Source organism: Myotis davidii, unplaced genomic scaffold (genome assembly GCF_000327345.1).
Source record: "Myotis davidii unplaced genomic scaffold, ASM32734v1 scaffold2462, whole genome shotgun sequence".
NCBI classification, from domain to species: domain Eukaryota; kingdom Metazoa; phylum Chordata; class Mammalia; order Chiroptera; family Vespertilionidae; genus Myotis; species Myotis davidii.
Genome location: NW_006293046.1, coordinates 53,888 through 62,259, shown reverse-complemented (window position 1 = coordinate 62,259; position 8,372 = coordinate 53,888).

The following is an 8,372-nucleotide window of genomic DNA, read 5'->3' as shown; positions in this document are numbered from 1 at the left end:
GTCAGAGGTGACATGCGAACTCATATTTTTTGGTTGATTTTTCTTTGTTAAATGGCATTTAAATATATACAATAAATATGAAAAATATAAGACTTTGTTTTACTATGGTTGCAATATCAAAAAAATTTCTATATGTGACACGGCACCACAATTAAGTTAGGGTTTTTCAAAATGCTGACATGCTGAGCTCAAAAGGTTAGCCATCACTGTCCTAGATGGCTCTTACACCTTCATATTTTTGGATTCCTTTTTTTTTTTTTCCTTTTCTAATTGGGTATTTTTTTGCTTCCTCAGATTCCAAATCATTGATTTGATTCTCATAGTCTTCCACCCTACTATTGAATCCCTGTAAATTATTTTTTATTTCAGTTAGTGAATGCTTAATATCTGATTGGCCCTTTATCATCTTTAACGTTTTTACTGAGATCCTTGAAATGCTCATGAAGATCCTTGAGTAACCTTATAACAAAGGTTAGAACTTTGTATCCAGTAGTTTGCTTGCTTCCATTTCTCTAATTTGTGACATGTTTCTTTGTTTCTGCATTTTGGCTGCTTTCCTGTGTTTGTTTCTATGTATTAGGTAGAGCTGTATGTCTCCTAAAATTGGTAGAGTGGCCTTGTGTAGTAGGTGTCTTGTAGGGTCCCGTGGCTCAACCTCCCTAGTCATTTGAGCTGGGCACTCTAGGTATGCCCCTGTGTGGGCTGTGTGCACAGTCTTGTAGTTGAGCCTTGATTGCTGTTGGCATTATTGGGAGGAGTTGACCTCCAGGTCAATTGGCTCTGAGGACCATCTATGACTATAGTGGTAGAGCTGCTGTGCAGGACACACCTCTATGGGGCAGGACTTGCTTCAGTGGACCTTAGATGCTCACTGAATCTGCCTCTTGAGTGCATTGCTTATGGATGTGTAGAGTTTTAATCCAGTATGTTCTGAAGCTGTCCTCTGGGTGCACTGGCTCTAGGGCAATTAGGGAGGTGCAAAGTCAGTCACTGCCTAGGGCCAACTGGCCAAAGCTACAGAGAGAGCTGCAAATGGCTGCTATTTATATTAGGCAAGGAAGTGTCCACATGAGACCCAGCTCTGAACCAGGATAAGCTGGTGCTAGAGCCAGGTCTTGGGCCTTTTATTGATAGGTTTGGGACATGCTGCCATCAGCTGCATCTTGTTTGAGAGATTTTAGCAATGTCTGAAGCCTGAACCAGGACAGGCCATTCATATGGAAAAGGTGCTGCAAAAAGCTTGGGTGGGGCTGCAAATTGGATGGAGTGGGGTCTCAGGGAATTGCGTGGGAGGAGCAAACAGTGTGACTAGGCTTATAGAGACTCAGATATGGGTGTGCCACTCAGTTCTGAGACAGGGGAGGTCCCAGCAGAGGAAGAATGAACCCTGTGCACACCCTTGTCTGGGAGAAAGCCACCCCTGAGTTCCTTCCCAGAGGTCAGACAAACCAGTTCTTCCCCATATGTGTGTGGGTCCATCAAAGCTATCAAACACTGGAGATCAGAGTGATAGAGTCCAAGTGAGTTCATGTGCAGGCCCTTTAAAAGGAACAACTGGGTATCCAGCAGGCTCTGTGTCACTTAGCCACAATCCCTGCTTGTTTTTATAGCCTGTAGTTATGAGGAATTCTCTGTCCTAGCTCTGGAAACATGGCCTGGGGATCTGTTGTGGGGCTGGGACCACTTGCTCCACAAGGGCAGCCTCTGCAGAGACGATCTCCCTCCTGATTAAAAAGGGGCACACATGGGAGATGGACCAGCCCGTTCCACACATCCACACCTCCTACCAGTCTCAATATGCTAGTTGTAGGACTTCCATTCATCTAGCTTTCAGGGAGTTCTGAAACATGGTTGTTCTGTATTTTAGGAGTAATTTGATGGGATTGTAGGAGTCCGCATGTACAGTTGTTGACCTTTGCTGCCATCTTGGTTCTTCCTTATTAATTGTTTTTTTTTTTTAATTTTAGTTTTAAAGGTTTCTATTGACATTTCTTCAAGCTCACTGATTATTTTCTCAGTTGTGTCTAGTCCATTTGCCAGGTCTGACTGGTAGACCCCAAACGATGGATGAATAGATTACTCTGACACACTTTTTTTTTTGTGTGTGTGTGTGTGTGAGAATGCTAAGGGGCTGTTTGGCTTTAGGAGAAAACATCCCTGTTTGCCTGCCTCCTTAGGCTTTTATTGTAATAGCAGATTGAACTGCAATTAACCTCTATATACAACCAGTATGGTAAGCATTCTTAAGAAAACACCAGCATTTGTAGTGTCTTTCAAACAAGGACTTTTTTTTTGTTATTGATTAAGGTATTACATATGTGTCCTTACACACCCGCCTCACTCATGCCTTTTTCAGCAGCATAGTATTCCAGTGTGTAGATGTCCCACAGTTTTCTAATCCAGTCGTCTGCTAATGGGCACTTAGGCTGTTTCCAAATATTAGCTATTGTAAATTGTGCTGCTATAAACATAGGAGTGCATGTATCCTTTCTGGTTGGTGTTTCTGGTTTCTTGGGATATATTCCTAGAAGTGGGATCACTGGGTCAAATGGGAGTTCCATTTTTAACTTTTTGAGGAAGCTCCATACTGTTTCCACAGTGGCTGAACCAGTCTGCATTCCCAACAGTAGTGATGCATGAGGGTTCCTTTTTCTCCACATCCTTACCAGCATTTGTCATTTGTTGATTTGTTGATGATACCCATTCTGACAGGTGTGAAATGGTACCTCATTGTCATTTAGGTATCCATTTCTCAGATGATTAGTGACTTTGAGCATGTTTTCATATATATCTTGGCTTTCCTTCTGTCTTCTTAAGAAAAGTATCTATTTAGGTCCATTGCTCATTTGTTGATTGGGTTGTTTATCTTCCTTTTGTTAAGTTGTATGAGTTCACTGTAAATGTGGAAGACTAAACCCTTATTGGATATAACATTGGCAAATATGTTCTCCCATGCACTGGACTTTCTTGTTGTTTTGTTGATGGTTTCCTTTGCTGTGGAAAAGCTTTTTATTTTGATGTAGTCCCATTTGTTTATTTTTTCTTTTAGTTTCCACTGCCCAGAGCAGTATCAGTGAACAAATTGCTTCGGCATGTCTGAAAGTTTGCTGCCTGTGGATTCCTCTATTATTTTTATGGTTTCTCCTCTTATGATTAAGTCCTTTATCCATTTTGAGTTTATATTTTCTTATGCTGTAGGTTGGTGTTCTAGTTTCATTTTTTTAATGTATCTGTCCAATTTTCCAAACACCATTTATTGAAGAGGCTGTCTTGACTCCATTGTATGTTCATGCCTCCTTTGTCGAATATTAATTGAGCATAGTGGTTTGGGTCGATTTCTGGGTTCTCTATTCTATTTTATTGATCTACATGTCTGTTCTTGTGCCAGTTACAGGCTGTTTTGAGAACAGTGGCTTTGTAATACAGCTTGATGTCTTATATTTAGATCTCACCTACTTTGTTCTTCTTTCTCAAGATTGCTGCAGCTATTCGGGGTCTTTTTTTATTCCGGATGAATTTTTGGAGCGTTCGTTCTAGGTCTGTGAAATATGCCGTTGGTATTTTAATGGGGAATTCATTGAATATATAGATTGCTTTGAGTAGTACATCAACATCTTCATGATGTTGATTCTACCAATTATGAACATGGTGTGTTCTTCCATCTATTTATGTCTCCCTCTAGCTCCCTTTTCAATGTCCTGTAGTTTTCCTGGTATAGGTCTTTTACTTCCTTAGTCAAGATTATTCATAGGTATCTTAATGATTTTGTTGGGATGGCAAATGAGAATGTTTTTTTAATCTCTCTTTCTGTAAATTCATTATTGGTGTATAGAAATGCCATAGATTTCTTGGTGTTAATTTTGTATCATGCTAAATTGCCAAATTCATTTATTACGTCTAGCAATTTTTTGATGGAGTCTTTAGGGTTTTCTATGTACAGTATCATGTCATCTGCGAATAAGGTCAGTTTTACTTCTTCTTTTCCAATTTGGATGTCTTTTATTTATTCTTGTTGTCTGATCACAATGGCTAGTACTTCCAGTTTTATGTCAAACAGGAGTGGTGAGAGTGGGCATCACTGTCTTGTTCCTATTCTTAGGGGAAATGGTTTTAGTTTTTGCCCATTGAGTATGATGTTGGTTGTAGGTTTGTCATATATGGCTTTTATTATGTTGAGGTTTGATCCTTCTATTCCCACCTTGCTAAGAGCTTTTTCAAGAAAGGGTGTTGGATTTTGTCAAATGCTTTTTCTGCGTCAATTGATATGACTATGTGATTTTTATCTCTCAATTCGTTAATGTGATGTATCACGTTTATTGATTTGCAGATATTGTACCATCCTTGCATCCTGGGATAAATCTTACTTGTTTATGGTGTACTATCTTTCTGATGTAATGCTGCATCCAGTTTGCGAGAGTTTTGTTGAGGATTTTGGCATCTATGTTCATGAGGGATACTGGCCTATAATTCTCTTTCATTTTGTTGTCTTTATCTGGTTTTGGTATTAGGGTGATACTGGCTTCATAGAATTAGCTTGGAAGTGTTCCTTCCTCTTGAATTTTTTGGAATAGTCTGAGGAGGATAGGTCTTAATTCTTTCTTGAATGTTTGGTAAAACTATTGAGTTTTGGAAGGTTGTATTTTTCTAGGAATATGTCCATTTCCTCCAGGTTGTCTAGTTTGTTAGAATAGAGTTGTCCATAATATTTCTTTACAATCCTTTGTATTTCTGTGGGGTCTGCTGTTATTTTGCCTGTTTCATTTCTGATTTTATTTAGTTCCTCTCTCCATGCTTCTTGCTGATCCTGGCTAGAGGTTCATCAATCTTGTTTATCTTTTCAAAGAAACAGCTCTTGGTTTCCTTGATCTTCTGTATTGTTTTTTTGGTCTCTATGTCATTAATTTTGCTCTGATGTTTATTATTTCCTTTATTCTGCACACTCTGGCCTTTTCTTGTTGCTCTTTTTCTAATTTTTTGAGTTGTAGAGGTAGATGATTTAGTACCATTTTTTCTTGGGTTTTTTTGAGGTATGCCTGTAGAGCTATAAACTTCCCTCTCAGGAATGTTTTCATTGTGTCCCATAGATTTTGGATTGTTATGTTTTTATTGTCATTAGTTTCAAGGATGTTTTAAATTTTTTCTTTGATCTTTTTGGTAACCCAATCATTGTTTATTAACATGCTATGCAGCTTCCAAGAATTTGATTTTTTTTCATGTTTTTATTGTAGTTTATTTCTAATATTGTGCCATTGTGGTTTGAGAAGGTGCTTGATATGATTTCAATCTTCTTGCATTTTGGAGAGGCTTTGCTTCTGACCTAATATATAGTCTATCTTTCAAAACAGATATTGTGCACTTGACAAGAACCTATTTTCCGTGGCTTTGGGGTGAAATGTTCTGAAGATGTCAATTAAGTCCATCTAATCTAGTGAGTCATTTAAGATTGTTGGTTTTTTTTTTGCTGATATTTTGTCTAGAGGATTTATCCAGTGATGTCAGTGATGTATTAACGTCTTCTGCTGTGATTGCATTTTCGTTGATCTCTCCTTTGATATCTTTCAGGAGTTTTTTTTTTTATGTATTTGGGTGCTCCTGCATTGGGTGCATATATGTTTATCAGGGTTATATCCTTTGTTGTATTGATCCCTTTATAATTATGAAGTGGCCTTCCTTATCACTTGTTATGGCCTTCACTTTGAGGTCTGTTTTGTCAGATATTAGTATTGATACCCCAGGTTTGGGTTTTTTTTTGTCATTTTCATTTATCTGAAAGATGTTTTTCTATCCCTTCATTTTCAGTCTGTGTGAGTCTTTTGTTCTGAAGTGGGTATCCTGTAGACAGCATATATTTGGGTCATGTTTTCTTATCCATTCAGCCACTCGATTGGTTTTGATTGGGGCGTTTAGTCCATTTATGTTAAAGTTATTGTTGATAAGTACTTGTTTGTAGCCATGTTTTTTTGTACCTGAGTTCCTTCTTTCCTTTTATTTCTTCTTTTTACACCAGTCCTTTTAGCATTTCTTGCATTGCTGGCTTGGTAGTGATAAACTCCCTTAGCCTTTTTTTTGCATTCGAAGCTCCTGATTTCCCCTTCAGTTTTGAATGATAGCCCTGCTGGGTATAGTATTCTTGGATCTAGTCCTTTGCTTTGCATCACTTTTAAGTTTTCTTCCATTCTTTCCTGGCCTGATGTGTTTCTGTTGAGAAATCATTTGATAATCTAATGGGAGATCCCTTATACGTAACTTTCTGTCTCTCTGTTTCAGCCTTTAATATTCGCTCTTTGTCCTGAGCATTTGCCATCATAATTATGTCTTTTCTTGGTGTGGGCTTTTTCGGGTTCTTATTGGTTGGAACTCTCTGTGCTTGTGTGACTTTCTTCCCCACATCAGAGAAATTGTCTGATATTATTTCTCAAATAGGTTTTCTAACCCTTGTTCCTTTTCCTGTTATTCTGTCACTCCTGTTATTTGTATATTGCTTCATTTCATGTTGTCCTAAAGCTCCCTTAGGCTCGCCTCCTATCTTTTAATTTTTTTTTTTCAATTATAGTTCAGTTTGGATGTGTTTTGCTTCCCTGTCTTCTAATTTACTAATTCAGTCCTCCGCTTCTCTTAGTCTACTATTGTAACTTACCATGGTATTTTTTTATTATTATTGAAGCTATATCACTCCTTATTTTTTTCTTGATTGTTACATAAGTTGTTGATTTTTTTTCATCCATCCGGTTTATGAATGTATGACCCTTTTTCTGAATTCTTCTTCTGACATATGTCATGCCTCCATTTCCCTTAGCTGCTTTTCTGGCAATTCCTCCTTTTCTTTCCTTTTTTTTTCTTCCCATTTTTTGTTCTCACGGGAGTATGTAGATATCAAGTTGTGCAGGGGCTGCTCTTTGGGTGGCAGTGCCTCCTCGGGCATCAGCTGCTTCTCAGGCAGTCACAGCAGCAGCTGCTCCTCCGTTAGCAACAGCTACTCTGATGGGTGCTATGTAGCAGCGGTTTTTCTTCCCATTTTTTGTTCTCACGGGAGTATGTAGATATCAAGTTGTGCAGGGGCTGCTCTTTGGGTGGCAGTGCCTCCTCGGGCATCAGCTGCTTCTCAGGCAGTCACAGCAGCAGCTGCTCCTCCGTTAGCAACAGCTACTCTGATGGGTGCTATTCGTAGCAGCGGTGGCTCCTCTGGCTGTGGGTGGGTGGGATGGGAGGCTGCTCGCACAGCTGCTGCTCCTCAGATGGGGGTGGGTTACTCCTGAGGCTGTTGGTGTTCAGACAGGGGTGGGCTGTGTGTGGCTGCTGTTCCTCGGATGGGTACGGGCTGTTTGTGCAGCTGCTGCTCCTCAGATGGGAGCAGGCTGCTCACCTGTATGCTGTTCACGTGGTCGCAGTGCCCTGGGCTAAAGCCTTCGGCTCGTCAGAGGAGATAATGCTTTGGAGCTCACAGGTGCCTGTGCCTTGGGTGGCTACAGTCTCAGTGACTATTGGACCGCAGCTGAGGTAGCAGGTCCTGGCAGGGGTGGCTGTAGAGTCCTGGGTGTTATCTGAGGGCACCCTGGGTGGAGGTGAGGCTGGGCTCCCAATCACAGCAGCTCTCCCCTTCAAATAGGTGAGGCATTTGAGGAGGTGCTGACTGCTCTGAGACTATTTTCAATGGTTGCCGAGGCTGCCTATTTAGGCGAGCCCAGTTAGCCTACCCCTGATGGTCCTTTGGGATCTAACTGTGCCCCCCCCCCACACACACATACCACACGACCACACACTCCTCTTTTGCTCCCTCACTTACTCATGCTCTCTCCCTCACTGCTCCCTTCTTCCTGCCTCTGTAGTTGGGTCTGGAGTGTTATTGACCCATTCATAGATGGAGCCTCCTCTCTGGTTGTCTGGTTGTGTGGCTTGCTCTCTAGCACATTGGCTGAACAGGATAAAATTCACCTCGACAAGACACGACACAAAGACATGAACGTACTCACAACACTGATAACCCCAGTATAAGTGACCACCAGAGAAAAGCAAATTAGGAGAGAGAAAAGAGAGCACAAATGATATCAAAGAGAGAATAAATGGTATGCGAGCAAAGAAAAAGAAGAAAAAGGAAGAAAATACGTATATATGAGGAGAAAACATCAGAGAAGAAACAGATAAGCCAAAACATACAAACACCAAATTCCCAGTAAAGAGGGTGGGCAAAATCTTATATACAGAAGTATGGTTAAGAATATGATGAAGCCCTAACCGGTTTGGCTCAGTGGATAGAGCGTCAGCCTGGACTCAAGGGGGTCCCAGGTTCGATTCCGGTCAAGGGCATGTGCCTGGGTTGCGGGCACATACCCAGTGGGGAGTGTGCAGGAGGCAGCTGATCGATGTCTCTCTGT